General features: G+C 42.5%; 1 protein-coding gene and 2 long non-coding RNA genes across 4 annotated transcripts in view; 2 read left to right on the top strand and 1 right to left on the bottom strand.

Moving 5' to 3' along the window:
* Window positions 1–20,223, bottom strand: part of LOC120395485 — a 45,339-nt gene extending 25,116 nt beyond the window's left edge. Inside the window, exon 1 of the long non-coding RNA XR_005592655.1 lies at window positions 19,999–20,223. This is a non-coding gene — a long non-coding RNA (uncharacterized LOC120395485). The remainder of the gene's footprint in view (window positions 1–19,998) is intronic.
* The window catches only part of DLG2 (discs large MAGUK scaffold protein 2), a 1,428,123-nt gene that overhangs the window by 325,778 nt on the left and 1,077,468 nt on the right, over window positions 1–24,877 (top strand). The window lies entirely within an intron of this gene.
* Window positions 20,184–21,251, top strand: LOC120395488. Its single transcript, XR_005592658.1, has 3 exons — window positions 20,184–20,488; window positions 20,921–21,028; window positions 21,135–21,251. It is a non-coding gene; the product is annotated as an uncharacterized LOC120395488 (long non-coding RNA).

Genomic DNA, 24,877 nt, shown 5'->3' with positions numbered 1-24,877 from the left:
CCTCTGGGAACTGTTCATTTTATTCTCTTAACTGCACTGGAAACTGGCTCCAGGGGCCTCAACTATTAGCTTGCTCGCTTCTTCCTCACCCCCTCACAACCATGTTGCCTAGTATCACAATTACTGTCCAGTGCATTCCCTAACACCGTGTAGTCATATGTCAGCACCTCCACCTGACAAATGTACACCAGCATTCCTGAAAACTTCTGGCCAATTGTAAGGAATGTCCCTAAACCCCCTGTGTCCAGGAATATCTTGGTGACTTCTCTATACACTTTCTAGCCTTGTCTACATGGGCTGGGTCTGTGGCTCCCTGCCAGACCTGGCTTGTGAATACTTCATCTCTGGCCATGATTGCCATGCGGAGACCTGGCCGCAGGATTAGTTCCGGCTGTCCATTGGGAGGGAGGCCATTTCCTGCCTTAAGGGCAAGCGACATATGGGGTGGGGAGTGGAGAGGAGCAAGTGGAGGGGCTTTCGGGTGGAGCATGGACGGGGCCACGGGGAGGGACGAAGCATGGGCAGGGCCTCGGGGAAGAGGGGTGGGGCCACGGTCCAGACACCAGTGGCCCCCCTACTTCTAGAGAGCTTCTGGCACTGCTGTAGCCTCCCCAAATGAAAAATGCACTCGCCATTTATGGCCCCCATGCCAAGTTAAATTCTGGGAGCTGGGGAATGCTGGCCATCAGCACCCTTCTCCCAGCTGGCCAATGGGTGCCAGAGACTCAGAGGGGGAAGAGTTGCCTATTACCCTTGGCGAGTGTCTCTCTCCCTTGCCACTGAGATTGTCCCCTTTTCACTGCCAGCCCCATCATGTCTCCCACCCGTTGATGCAGGCTGGTGGCATTTCTGAATAACTCCTTATTTACAGCCACACAGTGAATTAGCAGTCATGTACCTGTCTCTCTTGCTTCAAGATAGGACAACCACCTGAATTGACCTGATGTTTTTTTTGGATTCTAGCAATGAGGTCCACTGATGAACTGTATAATATTTTAGCTGTTGCCAGTGGCCTTGAGAACCTTTCCAAATTATGAACTACAATGTTTTAAGAAAATGGTTAACAGTCAAGAACTACAAATGCTTGACAGCATTTAAGAATATGAGGATTTGCATAATAGTTTTTTTTCTCCTTAGTTTGCACTCTAGAGCAGGCTAATTCTACTCTTATGGTTGTGAAGGGGTCGTTGGTGTTGCTTAATGCCAGAACAAGGAAGTGGGTGTTGATTCTCTTGCTTATCACTTTCTAGTCACTCTTCAGCCACCATTAGGCAAAATGACATTTAGCCTGTATATTTTGTCTAGCCTGTTTGGCGAGGCAGTGGTGTCACACTTTCAGGAAAAAGAGAAAGCATGTTAAAAGAATGGTTCTGTTTGAAAGCACTCCCTGCTATGATGTTAATTAGTTAATGTTTATACAACACTTTGAAGATATAAAGTAATATGTAAATGCTAAGACTTATTAATATTTATGTATTATGATGTACCATGATGTAAGGATGGGGGATACCTTAACTAACTGCCCTCCTTTATTCTTCTCAGATGTAGAACAGAGTTAAGAAAAATATTGCAGTCAGGCTCAGACTTGTTTAACAATAAAATAAGCACACTCATCTCCAAGTACTTTTCCCTTTGAATCTGAGCAGAGGATTGAACAATGTTTTTTTTATTTCTCCTCTTCCTCTTGGAGAAAGCTTAGACTGATATTATAATGATAGGAAAGGGTGGAGAAGACAATCTTTCTGACTGCTTATGTAATTTCACTGGTGCTCAGATACCCCAGTGATTAGAACCATCTAGATAGGCAAGTAGATATCCACAACTAATAGATTAGATTAGAAACTTTAAACTACACAAAGGATAACTGAGTTTGTTTTTTAATTCCCCCCTCAGGCCCCCATTCCTACTAAGATCCATCTCTGAAATGGAAGAAGTGATTCTTAAGATTGTGCATCTCACCATATGGGACTCTTCCAGAAAAACTGGGATTCTTACAGAAAGAGAACTTTGCATTGAGGATTCCATGGGCAACTCTATAGAACACATGGCTAGGTTCCACAGACTAGGGAAGGAGGCCCCTTTTTAGAGAGTGTGGGGAAGGAGTCCAGATAGAGGATGTTCTCTTATCTCTCATGAAGTCATCCTTTTTAACAAGAGGCAGTCTGCTGTAATATATTTCTAGCAGCCAGAGACTCCCAACTGCTAACTCCTCATAATCAATCTCCTACTGTAATCTCTTAGGTGAGGAGCCAGAAAGGATTTTAAAGCAGATTGTGGAAGCCTAGAAATCCAGTTATTCTTGTGGGAAAATGAGATACTTTTTTTTTCTTTTTGTCAACTCCTTTCTATTCCAGCCTGTCCTACCTTCAGTTTAGCCTACTGCAATAGATGTGCTCCCAGCCCCCACAAAGCATGGAACTTACAAAACATATGCTTACCTTTACCCTTCAGTTGTTTCATAAATGGTGTGGTTAGGTGCCTAAAGCAAGATCCCTGTAGAAACATTTCTGTATTTTAAGTTATCTCCTTTGGAATGTTAGTTGTTCCCTTCTGTATTATTCATAAATATGGTAGTCATCCCGATGGATCTCACCTAAGGGGAATATTTTTATTCCTTTTTCAAGAGCATTACCTGTAGCCTGGCTGTAGTAAAAGTGCTCCTGATGCAACGTGAAGCAGGGGCATAATTAGCCATCTTCAGCAAGGGACTAGGCAGCTAATAAATGGCATTCAAGAGCTACCTATTTACTTATGTTGACTCCTCTTAGAACCTTTATTACAATTGGAAAGAGTCTTAATCTCAGATGAACCTGAGAGTCTTGGCACATACACAAGGACTGTACATCTAGAAACAATTCTTCTCTGCTACTTTGTTATAGCGCTGAGTTTGCTTAACTATTATAGTAAAATTATGTGTGCATTTAAATTGTTTAACCAGCTTTGGAACAGGGACCAACTTGTGCTCTCATGCCAGGTGAAACAGGAGTAACTCTTTTCAAGACAAGGATGTTACACTAATGTAATTGACAGAAAAATTAGGTGTCCCAGAGGACACTTTTAGACCAGAGCACCTAGTTTTGAAAACCTGCTCAGAGAGAGGCATTTAATTCAGTCATTCTGGAAGGGAAAGGATGTGGAAAGATAAAAGCAAAGAACAGCAAAGGAAAAGCAAAGGCATCGGTGGAGGGAGAGAACAGATAAGGGGAAAGGAGGAGAGAACACAAATCAGGAAGGAAGGAAATTGTTCTGGCTTGAGGTTAAAAAAAATTCTAACAAGAGAAATGAAGAAACTTGGGGATAGAAAGAGAATAAAAAGGGAAGTAAAACAGATAGTGAAGAGAAGAAAGGGAAATTGAGTGAGAGATTGAAAAGCAAGTAAAACTGGAGAAGAAAAAGAAGACAGCTGTTTGTTGGTAATTGAAGTGTATTCTGTTCCTTTACTTTATACACTGTTTCATTTTAGCACTCTGGAAAATATCCCATGAATTTTAGAAAATATTGTCTGCACTGTTGGGCCATGTAATTAAATTAACAGGCAGGTCTTTTAAAAATCAGTATGAATCAGCAGGAGGTAAATTTTTTTCCCTGAATTTCATGGAAACAGTCTTATGAGCTAACACTGGATTCCCAGAGTGGCAGTGTAACTGTCTGGCATTATTCTGGCTGTCAGCAGGAGACTCATTTTGAAAGCATCTAAGTCCAGTTCTCAAAGTATGTATGGCAAGAAATGTTTCTCACCGTATCAACTGTCAGAATTCTATGCTGAACAAAATGGATTCAGTGTTCTCTTAAAGACCACTCTTTCAGACCTTCATTGGTTCCTCTTTCTCTCTCATCTTTTAATTACCATAGTGATTTTTCCTGATTGCCATTTATTTCCTGTGGATAAATTGAGATTTATATTTAAGTACTTCAGAGCTGCTCAGATACTACGGTGATGGAGTCCATATAAATGCCTACCTCTGTTTTGTGCTCTTCTGTTGACATTATTTATTCATAAGAGAGAGTAATTCTCAGAACAGCTTTAATTTTGATTTCAAAGGATAAAAGTTTCATGTGAATGTCTAGCCTGTGTCCAAAACCTCACAATAAATCAGAATATTTTCTACAGTCTTTGAATGTTCATACGGTCAGTCTGATTTATTTATTTGGAACTGCAGACTTGCAGCTTTCTGAAAGAGTTTTCATTTTGTTTGGGTTCCATAAAATGAACAAGATTGCTTTTAAGGGTTCAGCTGATAGATGCATAAAAACATGTCCGGCAGAGATTGACACAGCTTTAAAAAACAGATCCACTGTAGTTTGCTAGAGTTTTCTCATAGACATAATCTTGCTTCATTATGCACATCGAGAACTCACCAGTGCTAAACGGGGTTACACACATGAAATGAGGAGAGAACAACCCAATAAGTCTTACTGATAAATGTTATGCAGAAGGAAGAGGCGTCCACAGGGGACTGGGTTGATTTGGGGGTTGGAGGGCAGAATTAATTGCTGGGCAGAGAATGGGCAGATGTGGGTGTGAGAGCTCCTGCAGCCGGGGCCAGAATCATTATACCCAATACATTTGGGAGAGTGAGCAACATTAATTTACACTCTCTCTCTCTCACACGCACACACACGCACACACCAACCAACCAACCAACCAACCAAAAAGCACACTTTACTTTTTGCTTTTGATCTCTTGAGGTTGGCAATATAGCAAACTCCCCTAGAGAACCTGGAATTGAACCCATTACTCTTGAGACTCAGCATTCCTTTGTCTAACAACTGTAAAACCCACAGGCAAAGTGTGTGTCTCCATCATCTTCTAGTAGCTGGTCCACATAGACGATAATAGCTTTCTACTGCTACGAATTACTCTGTTATGTGTCAAAGGACTGTCCTGTGGATTTAAACGTCCAAACCCTGCTGATGACCCATGGCGGGGGGTCAAAATGGTTCTATATGAAGGAATTTTTTTTCAGTGTTAAGTTTTTTAAAGGGCTCATGTGGATAAAATAGAATATGATTCTGTAATGAAAGACTATATTTCTTAGGAAGGAAAAATCAAATTCATAACTACAAAATGGAGAGAAACTGGCTAGGTGGTAGTTCAGTGGAAAAGGATCTGGGGATTATAATGGAACACAAATTGAATATGAATCAGTGATGTGATGCAGTTGGGAAAAAGGCTAATCTAATTCTCGGGTGTATTAACAAGAGTGTTGTATTTAAGATTTGGGAGGTAATTGTCCTTGTCTATTTGGCACTGGTGAGGCCTCAGCTGGAGTACTATGTCCAGTTTTGGGTACAATATTATAAGAAATATGCGAACAAATTGGAGAGAGTCCATAGGAGAGCAACAATGAGATTTAGAAAAGATGACCTGTGAGGAAAATTTGAAAGAATTGGGCATGTTTAGTCTAGAGACGATAAGGATGCGGGGGGTGGGGGAATGGGATGACATAATAATTATCTTCAGATATGTAAAAGTTGTTCTAAAGAGGATGGTGATCAGTTATTCTCTGTGTCCACCAAGGGTAGCATAAGAAGTAATCAGTTTAGTTTGCAGCAAGGGAGAGTCAGGTTAGATATTAGAAAAAAACTTTCTACTATAAGAGTAGTTAAGCACTGGAACAGATTACCTAAGGACATTGCTGAATACCCGTCATTGGAGGTTTTTAAGAACAACTTAGACAAATGCCTGTCAGGGATGGTCTAGGTATACTTAATCCAACCTCAGCATGGGCAGATGGACTAGATGACCTCTTGAGGTTCCTTCCAACACCACATATCTATGACTCTGTGATAATCTCAGTACTGGGCCCTTTTCTTCTGGAATGGTAGGTGAATTACGCCATAAGAAAAAAAGACCTGTGTTAGAACTGTCAGTGTGTGGTTCCGTGCTTTGTAAGTTCACTCCTGGGGAGTTCAGTTTTATTAACTTCCAGTGATGGGCCTAAACCAGATCTTAGTTCCAGATTCCCCACCTGGAACCTTAGGAAATCTCCTATTCATGGTAAAGCTCCCATTGACTTTAGTGGGGCAGGATCAGGCTCTAATTCTCCAGGATTCCAAACCTGTGTAGTGAACCTTCAGCTCTGCCTTCATGTGTTGTTATTACATCAATCTAATGTGAAATATAGAACAGAAGCCCGGTCAAAAAAGGGAAGAGCGCGCAAAGACATGTCCTCATCTTTACATGGATTAATCCTCAAGTCCAGGCAGAGTGATGTTCTTCTTGACTATTTAATAGGCGGATGTTTCAATTTTTCCAGGAGAGGCAAAAGCCTTACTTTATACTGCATAAATGATCAAGATCCAGCATTGCAAAAGAAATTCACAACTGTCTATGGTAAAAAAGAAATGGTATATGAGGCATAATAGCTAGTCTCCTTACAGGAGAATACATCTTTTTTAATGTGTCTATTAGAATTTTGATTTTTGTTTAATGAATGAAAATAAGGAGTACTTGTGATTTTTTTTTAATGAAGGAAAAGCAAAAATACTGAAAGAAACTTTAAGCATTGTACAAGTAAATTTCTCAGCATATTGGCTTAAAATACAAAATATAAATGTTCTCTAAGCTGATTTCCTTAAAGGTTTAAGAAGAAAATTCTACCACTTCCATCAGCACAGCATTTGGAAATTTTACATGGTGAAAAGCTTTTCATGCCAGGCATAAATGTAAAATGTTCTCAGAAATACATTTACAGAGGCTACTATAGTTGCTGACTGTATACAGTCTATCCTATGTTCCCAACTCCCCTAGGAGCCAGTTTTGATGCTCAAACAATGCTGTAACAGGTCCCTATTTTGTGACACAATCAATATGCAATACCACTGCAACAGCCCACATGCCTTCATGCGTAAGGGGGATAATTTGGCTGTGCTCTTCCGAGTAATAAGAGCAGCAGAAGGCTCCCACCCTCTTCAGCAGTAAAATGAGCTGACACACATGACTCCTCCTCCTCCTCTTCCTCCTAAAGGATAAAAACACTTTGTAGAGATAAATTGTGGAGCTACTTTGGAAGCAGACTCCTCAGGCTAAATTCTCTGCTTGTGTAAACTCCACTGAAGTCAGTGGAGCTGCACCAATTTACACCAGTAGAGAATATGTTCCTGCTTCCTATGTTCCATAATTCTTAATTATTGGGATCTTTGTTCTTGCCCATGGCCATAAATATAGCAGGAGACAATCTGATTGAGCTGATCTAGAGTCAGATCATTCTTGTTGACTAGTATTAGTGTAGAAAGCCTTATTTGCTCTTCCATGGATATAGAAGAGGGGAAAGTTTCCCCCTTAGAATAGGTGTTGTCTTGCATCACTGCAGAGCCTAGAGATCTCAGCAAGTGTCACGGGCTGTTGAAACTAAAAAGAAGTTTATCTAGCACAAGACCTTAATTTTGAAACATCAGGAATGAAATCCTGGCTCTACTGCTGTCAAGGGGAGTTTTGCCATTAACTGCAGTGGGGTCAGGATTTCACCCCAGAAATTTAATGTTTTCATTTTTAAAATAGTTAATAAGCTTTATTAACTAAGCTTAATGGCACTAAGCTTTATTTGCGGGGTACCCATATCTGAAGGACTCTAGGTACTTATCAAAGCATAAGTCCATGGTGACTTTTAAAAACAAGGAGGCTATTATGAACTGGATCCTGAAATGAAGGAGTCACTGGAGGTGTTTGGGGTGGGACTGATGTGCCCATGCTTCTTTGTATGTGTTGGAAGGTGGAGTGTGCAGCTCTGTACATGCTGAGATCTGGAGGCTGGAGAGAAGAGATGATGGCATGAATGAGGATTTCTGTGGGGGTAGCACAGAGGCAGCAGCACATGCAGGAAGTGTTGGCATAGTGTTAACATGGTGTACACATATGGGAGGAGAAGAAAGAGGAGGAAAGCTCAGCCTCAAAACCAACACCACCATACAGACAAAAGAGGCAAATGGGAGATCTGCATCACATGGGGAGACTTGGCCAAGTTACACTCACCCCCCTGAGACAGAAATTCGAGTGAAGTCAGATCTTACATTATACCAAGATTTTATTTTGTATCCACATCTAATATAGTACTACACTACTATGGGGTGCTCCACTATTAGGTACCACCATTCAGGTGAAGTGTTTCACCAGAGCCCCTTGTTCTGCCCATGTTTGGTGGCTGTTGCAATGGGAGTCAAAGATCCTGTCTGTCTGTTGTTTCCATCTGTGGTCTTAGATTGTAAATGCCCCAGGCAGGGACTGCCTTTTTATTATGTGTTTCTACCACACTTAGCACAATGGCCCTGGTCTATGATTGGGGCCCTGTCAACAGGCGGGTCCCCCACCCATTGGTTAGAGTCCATGGCAGCAGCCCCACTTACTGTTTAGCCCATGGTGGCAGCTCTGCCTAGCAGTTAGATCCCATGCTGGTAGGAGTAGGGGTAGGGGAATCTGGTCCATCTCTCCACTGGGTTTTGACCCAGGGCCCTCTTGAGTACTGTAGGGATGGTCTTTGCCACATGTGATCCGGCTAACACCCTTTCCTGGGTCTCTTCCTATCACCCTATCCCTCCTCTAAGTGTGTTGAAGCTTGTAGGCATCCCTTGCAGTCCAGCCCAGGGGTGTCTATGGGGAGAGAGTCCCTGTTTTGCACGGCAGTCCCCCTCCAGGTGGTGCCCCCCTCCTGTTGTAGTCCCTCTGTAGCAGTGAGCACAGGTCCATTTCCATCTACTAGCCCCCTGGCTGAGCTGCAATGCCTCATTTTAAGCCCCTCCTCCAACTGGAGCATGTCCAGCAGGCCCACTGGAGTGGGGCTTCTAGGGCCCAGAGATGTTTTTGTACCACTATCTCCATTAATGTAGGGTTCATTCATCCTGTCACAGGCCCCTAGGTGTTATCATAATGAAAACAACAAATAATAGTCCCACAGAGTTTTTGGAAAGAAGTAAAAAATAAATTTTTCATCCTGGCCAACATTCCTACCCTAATTAACACAACTTCTAGAGTCTAACATTGGATGGGAACTATTGAACACTTTGTAACTGCTAAGATTGTCTTGTTAATATGTAGGGTATGTTGGGCTACTTTGAGTGTGACAGGTGCCATAACAATCAAATTCTTGTAGTCAATACTAGAATGTACTGAAAGAACGTGAAATTTGTGTCACAATATTCAAGGGCCACGTACAGAGTCTGTAATGGCTTTGTAAATCTGTTTATATGAAAAGATAGATGAATAAACCGTCAACATTGGAGCCATATGCTAATGTTAGGATTGTCATCTGCTGAAGCCCAGATTCTGTTCTGCATGTGTTTAATGTTACACACTATGAGTACTCTCAATGAAACTACTCGCAGTGTGTGAAGTTAAGATGTGTGTAAAGTTTTTGCAGAATCAGGGCCTAAGTTGATGCCACTAACATCTATCAGTCTAACTGAATGCCATTATCATAAGAGAGAGTTATTAGGGTGTAAAATCACCTGAGATTTCACAAGCAGTTAGCATGAGTTACCTATGTGATTAATATAGGCACTCTATTTTAGGCACTCTAACATGTGCCCAAAATATTGAGTTTTTCAATAACTCAGACATAGGCTAGGGGTTTGTTATAGAAGTGGATGGGTGAGATTCTGTGGCCTGCATTGTGCAGGAGGTCAGACTAGATGTTCATAATGGTCCCTTCTGACCTTAAAGTCTATGAGTCTATGTTTAAAGAGGAATGGAAAATGTGATATTCAAGGTATTTTTTGTAGATATAGCCATCTTTGATAAACCTAACTGTCCAGAAGTATCATCATTACTAAACATAATACAGCTGAAAATCATTTGTCTGCCAGCGGGGTGGGGTGGGGTGTGGGGGGGAAGCTTTTAAGAGATCACATAGATATAATATTAGGTATTTCACCAGGTCTGTAGAGTAAATATATATAGTGCTCAGATTCAAAGGGCGGTTGACTGATACAGGAATTATGAAGACTTTCTTCATGACTGGGACAAACATGACTTTATTTAATAAAAGCTTTTATCTGGCCAGGCCCACTGAGATACAAGCACTTTGTTCATGTGAGTTTTCTGTCAGCAGCATCAAAGTTGTATTGCAAGGTCAAACACTGTATGACAAAAACAGTCCAGAGCAATTGCATGCTAAGCTTAAATACTCCAGCGTGGCCCATTTGGAAAGTGAAAATCTCTTAGGATGTCTAGGGCCAAATAGTAACGCTGTCCAGCTACCTGAGATGTCTGACTCCCACTAATTATGGATTCTACTCATTAAAATAAATTGGAGAGGGGATGGTATGGGGCAAGGAGGATTACTGTTTCATAAAAGACATAAAAATAGTTCCAGGCAGTTAATTTTGAACTGATGCATTGGAGCATTGTTAAAAAAGAATCTGTTGTAATTGTAGCCAGGTATGTCCTCTGCTGATCAATTGTCCTAGATGGGAGCTACTTTCAAGAAGAAAGGAAAATTTACAGGGAAAAAGAGGAAGCTAGTACATATAATAAAAATTTACTGCAGTTGCCCATGGTACTGAAATGCCAAGGATTCTAGAGGCCTTTGTTCCCCCTCCCAAATCTTAAATGGATAAAATTACATTGTGAAAAAGATCAGGCAATTTAATTAGTTAATGTTTCTAATGCATTTTGAAGATGAAAAGAGTTATGTAAGTGCCATGTATTATTAATTGATATTATTATTAGTTCAGAAATTAAAGCGTTGAAACTAGTTCCACTGCTCATGTGCATAAATGAAACTTTATTATTATTGTTATAGTGTATTAATTAATTTATTTTGCCAAATTTTCATGAAAAAAATCAGATTAATTTCCCGGAAGTTTCAGCATTGCCAGTTGGAAGTGAAACTCTTGTAAAATGGGGCACTTCCATTATAATTATGAGCATTTATAGGACCGTCATCATCATGGTATCTAGATATACTTTGTGTGGCATAAGTAACATTTCCATATAATGTAGTAAAGAACATCAGTGATAGAAGTAAAGGGGTATAATTGCTGCAGTCACCAGTCTAGTCCCTTGCCCCAGGGGCAAACTACAGTCTGTGTTGGCCACTTCCCTCAGGGCAAGTGGGAGCAGTCCTAGCAACTTATCTGCCCTTCCTCCAGGGCCACAGTCTGGCAGCCATCAGCCGGAAGCTCCTTCTGCTCTGCTACCCTGCCCAGCACTGCTCTAGTCATGGAGCTCCTAGGCAGCCAGTCCTTCTCCCTAGCAGGCCAGGGAAAGACTCTCTCTGCTCTGTTGAGCAGCCCTTTATATATGGCCCCTGCTGGCCCTGATTGGCTGCTGCAACAAGCCACCTCCCGATTGCCTTGCTTAGTGAACCCTCCTCTAATTGGAGGGTTCTGCACAGGCTCCCTCTGGCCTGCTTTAACCCTTCCTCTTCCTGGTGTGGGGCAACTGCACCACTACATGCACCCAGTTTATAGTAGGTTCATCTAGGCTATATTTCCCTGGTTTGTTTATGAGAAGGTGATATGAGACAATATCAAAACCCTCACTAAAGTCGAAATATATCATATCTACTGCTTCCTCCTATCCACGAGGCTTGTTATCCTGTCAAAGAAAGATATTACGTTGGTTTGACATGATTTGTACTTGACAAATCCATGTTGACTGTTACTAATCACATCATTATCTTCTAGATGCTTACAAATTGCGTGTTTGGTTATTTGCTCCATTATCTTTCTGGGTACCATAGTTAAGTTGACTGGTCTATAATTTCCTGGGTTGTCCTTGTTTCCCTTTTTAGAGATCGTGGCCCTTTCTAGTTCTCTGGGATCTCTCCCATCCTCCACACGTTTCCAAAGATAATGGCTAATGGCTCAGAGATCTCTTCAGCCAGTTCCTTAATTATTCTAGGGTGTATTCCATCAGGCTCTGCCAACTGGAACACATCTAATTTGTCTAAGTAATTCTTAACCTGTTCTTTCCCTAGTTTAGCCTCGTTCCCTACCTTATTTACACTGATGTTCACTATGTCAGTCGTCCAATCTTTCTGGTGAAAACTGAAACAAAAAAGGCATTTAACACTTTAGCCATTGCTGCATTGTCTTTCCCTTTTCATTGGGTAATGGGCTTACTCTCTGTCCTGGGACTTCCTCTAATGTATTCTAATATATTGCAAAACATTTTCTTGTTACTCTTTGTGTCCGTAGGTAGTTTAATCTTGTTTTGTGCCTTGTCCTTTCTAATTTTGTCCCCATATGCTTGTGTTATAGTAAAAGCTGATGGCAAATTGTGTAAAGCCACAATGAGTGACTACTTCACATCTACCATGAGAAAGCAAGTGGAAATTGGACACCCTCAATCTCATCAAGATAATCTGCTAAAGATTATCTGGGAGCACTATGCTTTTAAAAATAGTAGTCCAAACCCAAATGTACACATTATCGCAGAAATTTGTTTTAAAAATCCATTTTTTACATTTAAGAAAATGGGTGAAATCCTGGCCACATTGAAATCAATGGAATTCTTTTGTCATTGCATCCAGGGACTCCAAGGGAGCCAGGATTTCACCCAATATATAGTATTTTATTTTTTGTGTGCTGAATACTGTAGGCCAGATTGTGATCTCTTACACTGCTGGAGAACTGTAGTAACTCCACTGAAGTCAAAACAGTTACTCATGTTATGACTGAGAATCGAGTTTGGCCCAGTTTTCCTGGGGTTTTTCTATTTTTCTGGCTACTGTATGAAATGGGTATGCTGTGGCTTCTCTCAGTCAAAGAGAGTGTTAGCAGCAAGACTTAAATAAAGTGTTAAGGGAACAGGAACATTTTCCTGTCAGATCAGTATGGCTGTAGTCAAGGTTTGTATTCTGCTCTCTGCATGCACTCATTCCCCAGTCTTGTCCTGCATGTAGGGAGAGTAGGATACTAAACTCGAGTACTACGGTATAGATCTCAGACAAGAATTTTGATGACGGGGTAATAAACTATTCACAGATCATCTTGTAACCAAATAAGTTACCAAATGTACTGAGGATTTGTTGGAGGTTAGGGAGACAGGGTTATTAAAGCTGGTCAGCTAGAGTAAAGTGTTGTTAGGGTATAGCAATAGTTTGCAGTTTAGAGTCTCTTTTAATTCTAGATGTTCCTTAATATTGTCGGGTCCTCGTTCCATTTTACACTAGAGAATACTGAAGGGGAGATAGAGCAACTTTGAGGATAAGAGTGCAGGCATTTATTGCTACTAGAAGTTGACTGTGCAATGCTTGATATTTAAAAAGATACCTGCTGCTAGAGGCTGGTCAAAATTTTTTGATGAAACAGTTTTCCGATGGAAAATAAAGTTCAGTCTAAATCAAAATGTTTCATGGAAATGTGTCTATTATGATAGAAGTAAAGGGGTATAACTGCAATAACTAGCACCAGTGGCTGTAGTCTGATTGCAGAACTGGTGGGGAAATTTTGAAAAATGTCCCTTTCTTGAATTAGATACTGCAGGAAAGCAGGAGACCAATGTTAAAAAAGTTTAGGTCTCCATTGAATAAGGAATCTCAATGAATTTCAACACAGAGTTTCTTTTGCATTCTTCTGTTGGGGATGTAGAGTCAGAGGGATGTAATTTGCCTCCTAGCAGAAACAACATTCACTCAAAGTTGTCAATCCATAAGGATTCTATTCTATTGTACATAGGTTCTTAGACTCACTGTAGTATTCGAGCACCTTCCAGCAGTGCATTAAGTAACATGACTAACATCTGTCATATGGATACATTCTTTCTCACATCCTTCCCCAGAATTGTGTGTAGTGTAGTGTTTTGTTTGGGTTGACTTTTTTTATGTACACATTGTTATTTGTTTATATTAGAGGAAACAAGTAAAAGAAGTTCACCTTGCTCTTGCAACAGAAGGTAGTGAGGTTTCTGACAGTCCTTCATTTGTGGGGATGTTCTTTCCAGAGTATGAGACTAGCCCCTGAGAAAGCTCTGTCTCCTGCACAGATGAGTTTCACCTTGTGTAGAAAGTTCCAGTGGGCCTGAGGAACAGAGTTGTTGACCACGGTCCTCATCCTGGAGTTTTAGTAGGTGTTTTAGACAGCCACTGAGGGTATATCTGCACCTGAATAACTTCAAGACCCATGGCATTGTTGTGGCTGGCCTGGGTCAGCTGACTCAGGCTTGTGGGGCTCAGGCTGTGGGGGCTAAAATTGCTGTGCAGACTTTCGGGCACGGGCTGGAAGTCTAGGCTCTGAGACACTCCCTCCTCCTCCACCACCCGTCATGAGTTCCTAGAGCCTGGGCTCCAGCCCAAGCCCAGACATCTGCGTAGCAGTTTTACAGGGCTGCAGCCTGAGTCCCACAAGCCTGAGTCAGCTGACCCCGGTGAGCAGCGAGTATTAATTGCTGTGTAGACGTACTTTGTGTGTCCGAAGATAAGGACTTGAGATCTTGAACTTGATTCAATGTTCTATGGGAAGGCAGCGCAGAAAGTGGAAGATGGGTTTGACGTGCTTGTGATAACCCATGTAGCAGAGGACATGTGCCAAAATGCTGCATTGCTGTAGTCTAGACAAGAGGTGACAAAAGCATGTGTAACTCAGGCCAGGTCATTGTCTGCCAGAATGGGCAGCTGCCAGTAGAACTCCCCTCCAGAGCCTCACCCTCTGCAGCACAGAGGGAGAAGCAGGGTAAGGCACTGCACAGTCTTGTGCTGCTGTGCTCCATAGTTTAGTGTGTCTGGGTGAGAATCTGGTGATGACCCAGTAGCCCCCTTGTTTCACCCATTCCCACCCACCCACTCCAAATCTTCAAAGCCTGAATCCCATGGAGTCAGTACGTTGAGTAGGTGGCACTCCCATGTTCTGTGCCCCCCTCCCCGCTGGTATCCATGGTAACAGGCCACCCAACACTCACGGAGGAGGTGACAGGAGCCTTAGTCTGTCACAGAGTTTAAGCTCTGTAATTCCCATTGTTTTTAATGGGAATTATGCTGCTAAAAAATCCCTTTAGCAACAATGTAAAAATTAAGACTCAAATTCTGTTTTTTCATGCCTGTAGTGAGTACAGCCTTCTGCACTGTGCTCTCTCTCTCTACTAGGAATTCCATGCACACAAGTACAGCAGAATATTGGAGCAGACAGATGCTATATAGGTCAAAAAGCATACTCTTGCCTTCAATTTTTACAGAACGTAAGGGGTAAAGAACCAAATTCTGCACTGACAGGTGTCTGCGCATGCCCAGAGACAGAAATGGCCCCTTAAATGTAGAGAGACCAAATGCTTTCTGTCGCCCCTCCCACACACCATTCTGCATTCATAGATGGAATAAGAAACACTGCTGCCATTTCTGCCATTCTGCCTTGCTCTTTTACAGCAGAAACCTTTTGGTTGTGGGACTTGTAAATTCTGCCTCCTTTAACTACTTGACATTATTTCCCCTTTGCGCCTTTTCTCATAGACTAAGATTTGATTTTTCCCCCCTCTCCTCTGTAGACTTTCACTCCTACCTTCACTCCCATAGTGTCGCACCCACCTTTCTTCTAGGGTTGCCAACCCTCCAGGATTGGCTTGGAGTCTCCTGGAATTGGCATCAGTCTCCCCGTGACTATTGAAAGCAACCTGGGAGATTTTAATAGGATATTTTAAGAAAATGGCATTACGTCATGTTGGGGGAAAAAAAATCTCTCGGAATAGCTTCAGTCAGAGTTGGCAACCCTACTTTCTTCACTGAAATAAAAGCTAACACAAATAGGAAAAATGTTCAGATGTATAGGCTACAATGCTAAATTTCTATTCAGTATTTTATTCTGCCACTTTATTTATTTATTGGTAATACTGAGAACAAGATAAGTACCTGAGTACTTTTCCTAAGAATATTCACTGGACTAGAAACCAAATTCACGTAGGCTGTTTACACTTCCCTTTTGTTTTTTGGTATCAGGGATCTTTGGGGAAACCAGCTCCTGAATAAAACTATTAACCGGATTTGTAATAGACAGCTGAGTCTAAGAATTATGGTCATCCAAATAGTAAACAGAAACTATACCATGTGAGCTCTGTGTTCAACCACAGCTAACTAACAATTCTCGAATATCAAAGATTAGCAATAACTCATAACTCTCTGTAGACCAAGAATTATTAGTGCTATGCATATTTCGAAAAAAATCATAGCAAATAAATTAGAGAAGAGCATCAGCTGCTAGCGGACACTTTGATAACAACAAAAAAGACTAATTAATCAAATAAGTTATTTGCTATGAATTGACCTTTTAGCTCTAGTAACACCTTATGATCTGCTTCCACCTGTCAAGGTCTGTCTCTTATCATAGGGAACTCTAATGGTACCATGGGTAACAGATTGGAAGAGGTAGTGCACAAACTATGGAAGTTTTGCCATTGACTTCAGTGGATCCAGGATTTCATCCTATATTTTAGTTTTTACCTCTAAGTGTAACTGCCATGTGGGATACAGGTGATAGTGGTAGGAAGCTAGAATCTTTTACATAATTGCAATATTTGCCATATCTGGCCAGGTCCGAAGTTAATTTCTGTCCCATTACACAAATGATAGTAGCAAATTTTCCCACTGTAGCAGCAAATGGTTTCTAAAAGATAAGACGTAGGTGAAACCTGTGTAAATTATCTTAATCGTTGCATATTGTACAGGGCAAATGTTCAAAACAACTTACTCATAATGTTTGATTATACACAATGGACTGGATTCTCCAATCTGCTAAGGCTTTTTTGTGCTGCTTTTGCTGGGTAAAGTGGCCTTGAGCTGCCTGGAGATTCTGCAGGGAAGAATTCTCCTTGATGTAGGGGGAATCTTGGCTAAACTAGGAACCTCCCCCCCGCTCCTGCCTGCTGCTTCCACCTCCGATGGGGGCCTGTCAGGAGTCAGAGGAGGTGCCAGCGGCACCATCATCATCATTTAGAGCCGGAGGCAGTTAGAGTAGAAGGAAGGTCTAGTGGTCAGGGCCCATAGCCTGGGATGCAGGCGATTGGCGTTCGAATCCCTGGCCTACGACTGACGTTGTGTGTGAACCTTGTCTAGTCACTTAGTCTGTCTGTCTGTCTCATCTGTAAAATGAAATAATAGCTCTGCTCCGCCTCATGTTGTGAGGAGAAATACAGGTAATGCAGGCAGATAGGTACCTCAGTGAGGACCCTTCCTGCTCTATTTACACTGGGACTGGGTGGCTCTGAATCAGGGAGCTCTCACCTGCTCTCTCCAGCCACCGCACACAACTATGCCTGAGTCCAGCTTGTGTGTTGTGGAGAATCAGGGCCAATATATTTTAGTGTGGGTGTCAGAGTGAAGACTAGTGTTTGACATTGCGCTGGAATGGAAGTGGATGTATCAACGGGGGAAGAAATTGTGCATGGTGGCTGGCAAACTGGTCCAAACTAACTCCAATGAAAGCCTGTAAGATACCTATTCCATGCGCTTCAGTTGAGCGCGTCAGAATAGTAAGAAACTGTTGGCATATCAAGCATAATTGGAAACAAGCAGCTGGCTCCCCTTGAATCTGGTAATATGAATTTGAGGAGATAGAGAGCGAGCGAAGAGAATATGTTGGGAGCTTGAGAAAACCAGACCACTGAGATCCTTAATTTGCTGCATGGTTTGACTCTGAGATGCAGGAATTGTTTTATTTGTTTGCATCCTGGCTGATGAAAACCTTAATTTTATCCTGGACTCCATCAAAAGAAAGGCTCAATTTTGTTAGGGCTGAAAGTGATCTTTTGGATTCCTTTTGTTTCCCAAGTTGGTATAAAAACCCTAGTAGGCTCATAGCCGTTTTTTTAAAAAGAACATTCAGTTTGTTCATCTGTGCCAAGACTTTTCTGATTCCACAGGATATTTAAGCACATGTCTAACTTAAAGCATGTGAGTAGTGAATTTATATTTTTATGTATTCATTGGCTTACATAGCATCTATTGCAAGCACTTTCCGTTAAATATCTGATTTGTTGCTAGACTCATCAGCTGTGGCCTCAATGAGCTGTCAGTATTCCATGCATCATAGAGAGCGTACTTGCCATAAACACTTGAGCAGGATTCCTGGTCTGCTCTGGTGAGCAGCCCTGGCCAGAGGAATTCCCTCTGGGTGATGTGGAGCTGGTGTAGGGCTCTACAACGTTCCATCCCCAGGCCCCACAGAGGGCATGGCTGGTGAAAGGGGCTATGACTGGAGTAACTGTGTGCTCCGGCTATTTGCAGCCACCACAACTGTCTGTTTGGCCAACCATGGGTAACCAGTTGCAAATTAGAGCAGTCCTCAAGCTGCTGTTATGCTGGAGGTCAACCCAGCCCCTGGACATCCTCATATTTGGGGAACCACAAAGGTGCTGCAAAGTCATCTTTGCTCTTCCCTCCAGACTTGAACTGGGCACAAATTGGCCAGATCCAAGAATCACGGTGTCTGACTCTGGTGGGCCACCAGAGGAGTGAATTGCAAAGGCCTTCAACTGTGAACACCTTAGAGCAGTGGGTCTTAACCTGGGGTGCATGCACCCCCTTGAGGTGCAAGATGCCTTTCTGGGGGTGCGAGACATTCCAGATTTTGTTAGAAGGTAAATCATCGAAAACACAAATTAAGCACAGGCACGTAAGTGCAACTACTTTGTTTCATCAAACCTATGTATTTATTAACATTATACATTTTTATAACGATTACTGTAATATACAAACAAAAATATGGTTTAAAGAACTGACCTACTTCAACGATTTTTGATAAGGGTCGCGAGAACATATTTTGATTTTTGATTAGGGGTGCGAGAACATATTTTGAGAAACAAAGGGGTGCAGGCTGCAGTAAAGGTGAAGAACCACTGCCTTAGAGCATGGTCTCCAAAGTGGGGATGCGCGCACCGCAGGGGGTGTACAAGAGGATCCTTTGGGGTGCGCAGCTGGAGGAGCGCCACCGGAGCAGTGCCGCTTTTTTTTTTTTCCCCTTTGGCAGTTCAGCCAGGAGTCCGAGCGGCTTTTTAAATTTTATTTATTTATTTTTTTGCTTCAACAGTTCGGCTGGGAGCAGGGGGTGCGTGCTCAAAAATTTTTTACTGATGGGGTGTGCGATCAAAAAAGTTTGGAAACCACTGCCTTAGAGAAACAAAATGCATAATGCTATCACTATGGAACATGAGGAAAGGGGTGATCTCTTGGGTGACTAAGTCCTAAATCAGAAGCAGTGTGATCTAGTGCTTAGGGACTGGGAGTTAGAAATCCTGAATTCTAGTTGGGCAAATCACTTAACTGCCCTGTGCCTCAGTTTCACCATCTGTAAAATGTGGATAATGATACTCTCCCACCTGTGTGATCTGCTTTGAGATTGGCCGAAGAGAAGTAGTGTATAAGTGGCAAAAATTTATGTTATATAGAGGGCTTTATAAATTACCAATGACACTTCAGTTTGCACTCAGAATAAAAGTGGTGCAAATTAAGGCAAGGAACCGAAAAGAGCAGTTCATGAAATAGGTAAAATGTGCTCCGCTTAACTTTCACTCATCACCATAGTATTTTGTCCTGCCATTTTATCTAAGTATTGGGAAGTAAGCCGCTGTGTTCTGCACTTAATGACATTTGCAGAAGTTTGTTAATTAGAGAGCATAATGGTAATCTTGTCTAAAATGCACTTTAGCTGACATGATCAAGAGTAATATTGTTAAACAATTGAAAAATTGCTGTGTATACATTAATTTCAGACAGTATGCACATTATTTTAAAAACCTCCCAGTTCCGGAAAGGAAGATTACATGGAAGATTATTCAGCACAGGGATGAATGATGTTTCCTTTCTGCTTTTGACATGTACAAAAAAAAATTAGACATTAGAAAAATATAAAGCCAATTGACATTTGAATGATATGCTGTGAAATCTCATTTAGGAGAGTTCCCCAAGTGGATAATACCTGGCTACAGACTAATTTCCAGGCTGAGTGTGTGATAATTGGGATATTGCCCTACCAAAGGGGACAGAGCATTTCTGGTGCTGAGAAGATAGAAAAGGCTGAGACTGCTAGAAATTCCCAGCTTGCCTTCCCCTTTTGAGGAGTGTTGCTTTCACCTACCTGCAGTTGGTGTCAGACGGAGTTCAAGTGGCAACTGTTTCAGTCTTTCACAAATCCATGACCGGTCTATTGCTGTTTACCCTTCCAAGAGTTTATGATAGGCTGAAAGCTGTCAGATGATAAGATTTTAATTTTAGTGCTTAGCATCCCTTTATTCAAGTCCATTCACAAGTGCCTATTAAAATTCTTGTCTTTCAAGACTGCATTCCTCATGGCTATCTGTTCTTTTTGGAGAATCACGGAGTTCTAAGCTTTGGCAGTTGATCATAAGGTTCTCTAATTTCAGACTTTGCTATATACAGATTGATTTCCCTGCTGGTCTTTCCCCCTCACCTGTCTTATCTGTCTGTCTTAGTTATTTACTTTCAAGGTTAGGCTATTTCAGATTACAGACTGACTATCAAGAGGTGACTCAGCTTCTGCATTGTGGGTATGAAGGAGTTCCTTAAAGTGTCCATCCTTTTTGTTGCTGTTAGAGATAAATGCAAAGGTAATGAACAGCATTTGTAGGTAGTTTGTGTACAAATGGACTGTAAGGCTTATTAACCTTCACTGTGTACAAGAGAGTCTTGATTCTTTGGAGCCATACAACAAGAACTGTAGCTTCATGTACAGCCTGTATTTGTCTAGTTCTCTTGAAGGAGATTTACTGAGCTGCTTTCTTCAGACTATCCAAAAACATTATTTGGGTTGCAGTCTATACACATAGTAGCTGAGTAATGCAGCTGCCTATGATTTATAACATATAAATAAATATGAAATAATAATTCCATAACTTAGTTTCCACCAGTTGATCTCTGTGGTGGCACCTGAGTGCCTCATAATCTTAATGTATTCACCATCAAAACACCCCTGTGAGGAAGTGCTGTTATCTCCATTTTACTTATGGGCACTGAAGCACACAGTAGATTAATTGCTCCAGGTCTCACAGGAAGCCCGTGGCAAAGCAGGGAATTGAATGCTGGTCTGCCAGGTCTCAAGCTTGTTCCCTACACACTGAACCATCCTTCCTCTTTCATATGTCACTCAGGTAGGTGGCAACCAAACCTGGGCAAGGATTTTTTATACCCAAGTCCCCCTCTTCTTCCTGCAGACAAGGAATCTTCCTCTAGTTGTTTCCTTATGTCTCATTGCAGCATTTGTACCAGCCAACATCTTTTTGAGGTGCTGTCTTCTTCTCCAAGCCTCTCACAGTTCTGGAGTCCTCTTGGAATATCTAGTAAACCTCTTTGAGATCTACTGATGAAAAGCACTAGGTAAAAAGCTAGGTATTATTATTATTATTTGAGAAGGTGACACCCAAAGACTTCTTTAGGGAACTGAGGAGGAAGGGCACAACATTCCCCATATGTCTTCTCTCTCCTTCTGCCCTCCATCTTGGGTCCATTCTGTGTGGAGTGCTCCCCCCCGCCGCCGCCTTAGCTAAACTGGGCAGAATGAGATCAGAAGCAGCGGTGGAATAGGTGCTTGGACCATGCTTTGGCAGGCTCCCACTATTATTGGAAATTAGAGGAGGCTACCCCTGGAGGATCAAGACATCTGGGAAAACGCATTAAGTTTAAGGTGAGCCCTAAGACACGATTCACATGGAGGTGGGACATCCAATTTCTTCTTGCCTTCTCAGCTGGGGATGCCCTCAACTCTGGATCAAACTGAGTATTTGTGTCCTCTTTGCTTTTCTTGTTGGGGGAAATCCTTTCACCTCTCCTCCAGGGAACATCCAAAGAAGGACCCTTTCTTTCTTTGGGGTCCTTGGCTGTTTGTTCCATCATTTCGAGAGATCTCGTCTCTGCCTCCTGACACAGAGATCCACCCTTCTTACTCTTCTTTTTGGACAGGGTCTCTTCAGAGGAAGAAGAGTGTGAACCAGTCTCAGATCCTGCACTTTCTTTCCTCCTTGAAATTTTCAGGAGAGGCTCTCCAGAGGAATGGGTTTGTCTTAGTCTCCCATCTCACTCACTTTAGGGCACAAATCCCTAGGAAAGTAAGCCATTTTTCCCCAAGGGAGGGCTCATTAAATCAATTGCTTGTTGTGGATCCCTCCATCATTTAATGGTCAAAGTTGACCCTATGCTTTTGACACCTAAAATATATGCTGTAGTTCAAACAGGAATGGCCTGTGTTATTCAGGGGGGTCAGATTAGATGATCACAGTTGTCCCTTCTGGCCTTAGAATCTATGAATAATCCTGCACACAGCCCTGAGAGAGTTCTCGGAGAAGGAAACCTCTCTATCTACCCCAGCCTCACATATGATCAGACATAAAATTCATGAGTGCAGGGGGACTGGACTAGATGACTTCTTGAGGTCCCTTCCAGTCCTATGATTTTATGATTCATACACTTCATTTTTTGAGCATCTTCTGTTACTTTTCTGTTTCCTGTTTATGTGGTTCCTATTCTTTTGATATCATCGCTATGATGTGATGCCTGTTCTGTTCATTCTCACTAAAGCATCTGGCATTGGCTCCTGTCGGAAGACAAGATACTGAGCTAGATGGACTATTAGTCTGACCCAGTATGGCTGTTCTTAAATTCTCAATAAACCATCTTTTGTTTTACATTATCCTGGAGGAGCATTGCCTATTGCTAAAGGGAAAAGTAGCATAACATTATCTGTCCCATAGATGCTACGTGAAATTCTAATGAACTACAAGGGGAAAAATTGTTTGTCTTTTTCTAATTTTTGAGAGAGAAGAGGTCGACTGGTGAAGACCTAGGACCTTTGGCTTATCTTGGTATGAAAACATTTAGCAATTGCTTTAAGAACGTTTGCATACTTGGCAATAAAAAAGTTAAGTCATGTTTCCTGAAACAAACCACAGAAATGCATGTCAGATATTGAGGCTTGATGAACTCTAGTACATCCTAATTATAAAAGAAATATTTAGGCCCCAGTCCTGCAAAGAGTTAAGCACATGCTTAACTATGCACTTAGTAGCTAGCCCCATTTTGGAATTACTCACAGAACATAAAATTAAGCATGTGCTTAAGTCTTTGCAGGACTGAAGCCTTATACTCCAAATTAAATCTCTTATTCAGCATTGTCATAAAGCAACTGTGTTTGGCTAAGGTGCAACTGTGTTTGGCTGAGCCACCTTTTGCCATGCTGGCTGAGAATTTTTGTAACCCCCACTCTCCTATGGAATTTAACATTGCTGTCATCTTGGTGTAAGCAGAGTCAGGATGAGCTCTACCCTGACATCTGGTGGTAAATTATGGGGAGTGCAGAAAGAAGTTTCATGTATTCGCATTGGTATTTCAATTATTTGCATTGGCACTCTCACTCCCATTAGCATAGTACACAGCAGCCTGGGATGGCTATTTTCACCGCTGTGGGATCCCCAATTTCTTTGTTATTGGGGCAGGAGGAATGAAATGTTGTCACCCTGATTGGGTAAATGGGGAACTACAAAATTGTCTTGTGATGGGGGGTTTCATTGTCAGCTGGATAGCGCTTGCTAGATGGGGCACATGGGTTCCAAAACCCATTGAAAAGAGAGAGGCTGGGGACAGATGTCTGTACTTGGTGGTGCAGGCTCCTTGTGTGAGCCAGAAGCACCAGTTCCACCTGTGCCTCTCTCCACTGTGGAATGTCAGAGTTAATTTTTTGATTCCCTTAAGAATCGAGATACCAGTTACTGAGCTGAACTCATGGGCACTGGGTTCCCCTACTATGAGCTGGAATCACTAAGAGCTGAAATCACTGAAGAGCTGGACTTGCTAAGCTGAGAGCACTAAGTACTGTGCTAATGAGTGGGGGAGCCTGAAGCCATATTGTGGAGCAGAGCAGCTGGCAGAGCGGAGTGGAGCAGTTTGTGCAGCCACTGGGTGAGTGGAGCCAAGCAGCTCGCAAGGACGGCTGGAGTGGCTCGCAGGACAGCTGGTGGACCAGAGCAGCTGGCAGAGCAGAGCAGCCCACAGAGCAAGCAGAGCTGAGCTGTTTGCGGAGATGACTAGTGGAAGCAGAACCCCACGAAGAGGCAGGGCAGTTGGCCCCGAAACCACGTAAGGTGCCCCTTTCTACCCAGGCTGGGGAGGGGACCTCTGCAGAGAGACTCTTGAGCTCTGGGGCTGCACTGACCCGGGACAGAGACTTTTGGATTGTGGGACTTTTGGGACTGTGGGTGATTTGGGGGTTGCTGGACTCAAGGGCCCCGAGAGAAGGACATGGCCCAATTTGCTGGGGTGGGTCTTTGCTCATGGTTTGACCTATGAACTCTAGCTGAGGTATTTTCCCAATTTAATGCTTGTTGTTTGTCATGTAATTAAACCTTTTCTGCTACACCAAGACTCTGCTTGCAAGAGGGGAAGTATTGCCTCTTCGAGGCGCCCAGGGGTGTGTGTAAGATTTTCCCAGGTCACTGGGTGGGGGCTCGAGCTGGTTTTGCATTATGTTGTGGGGAAGGGACCCCTATGTATTGAACCCGGCCCTTGCTGCTATCGTTTTGGCCCGGCAGAAGGGTTACATTGGTAATGTACCAGAATCATTAGAAGATTGAATTCCTATGATCTCTCTGGATCTTCACTATGATATAATCTATGAACAATCTCCAGATCTGTGTAAAGAACTTCTAAGATCTATTTTTTATATCCAAGTGTAGAAGGGTGCTGCTGCAAGGGCACCTAATTAGCCCCTGCTCAGCCAGCCCCAATCAGGGGAAATAGATTGGGGCTGGGGAGAAGTCTGGTGCCTGGCCTCTGGAGCTGGCTGCACCTGTGGGCCTGCCGGTTGAAGAGCCATAAAGGCTGGCTGGCAGCCAGAGCAAGAGGGGAATGGCCAGGGAAAGGGGCAGTCTGCAGGCTGGGAGAGACTCCCTGTAAAAGAGGAGACAGTAAGACCTGTAAGGCTCTGTAAATAGTATCACTGGTGGTGGGAA

The sequence above is a fragment of the Mauremys reevesii genome, linkage group 1 (genome assembly GCF_016161935.1).
Source record: "Mauremys reevesii isolate NIE-2019 linkage group 1, ASM1616193v1, whole genome shotgun sequence".
NCBI classification, from domain to species: Eukaryota; Metazoa; Chordata; order Testudines; family Geoemydidae; genus Mauremys; species Mauremys reevesii.
This window is presented reverse-complemented; position numbering and strand designations above follow the sequence as displayed.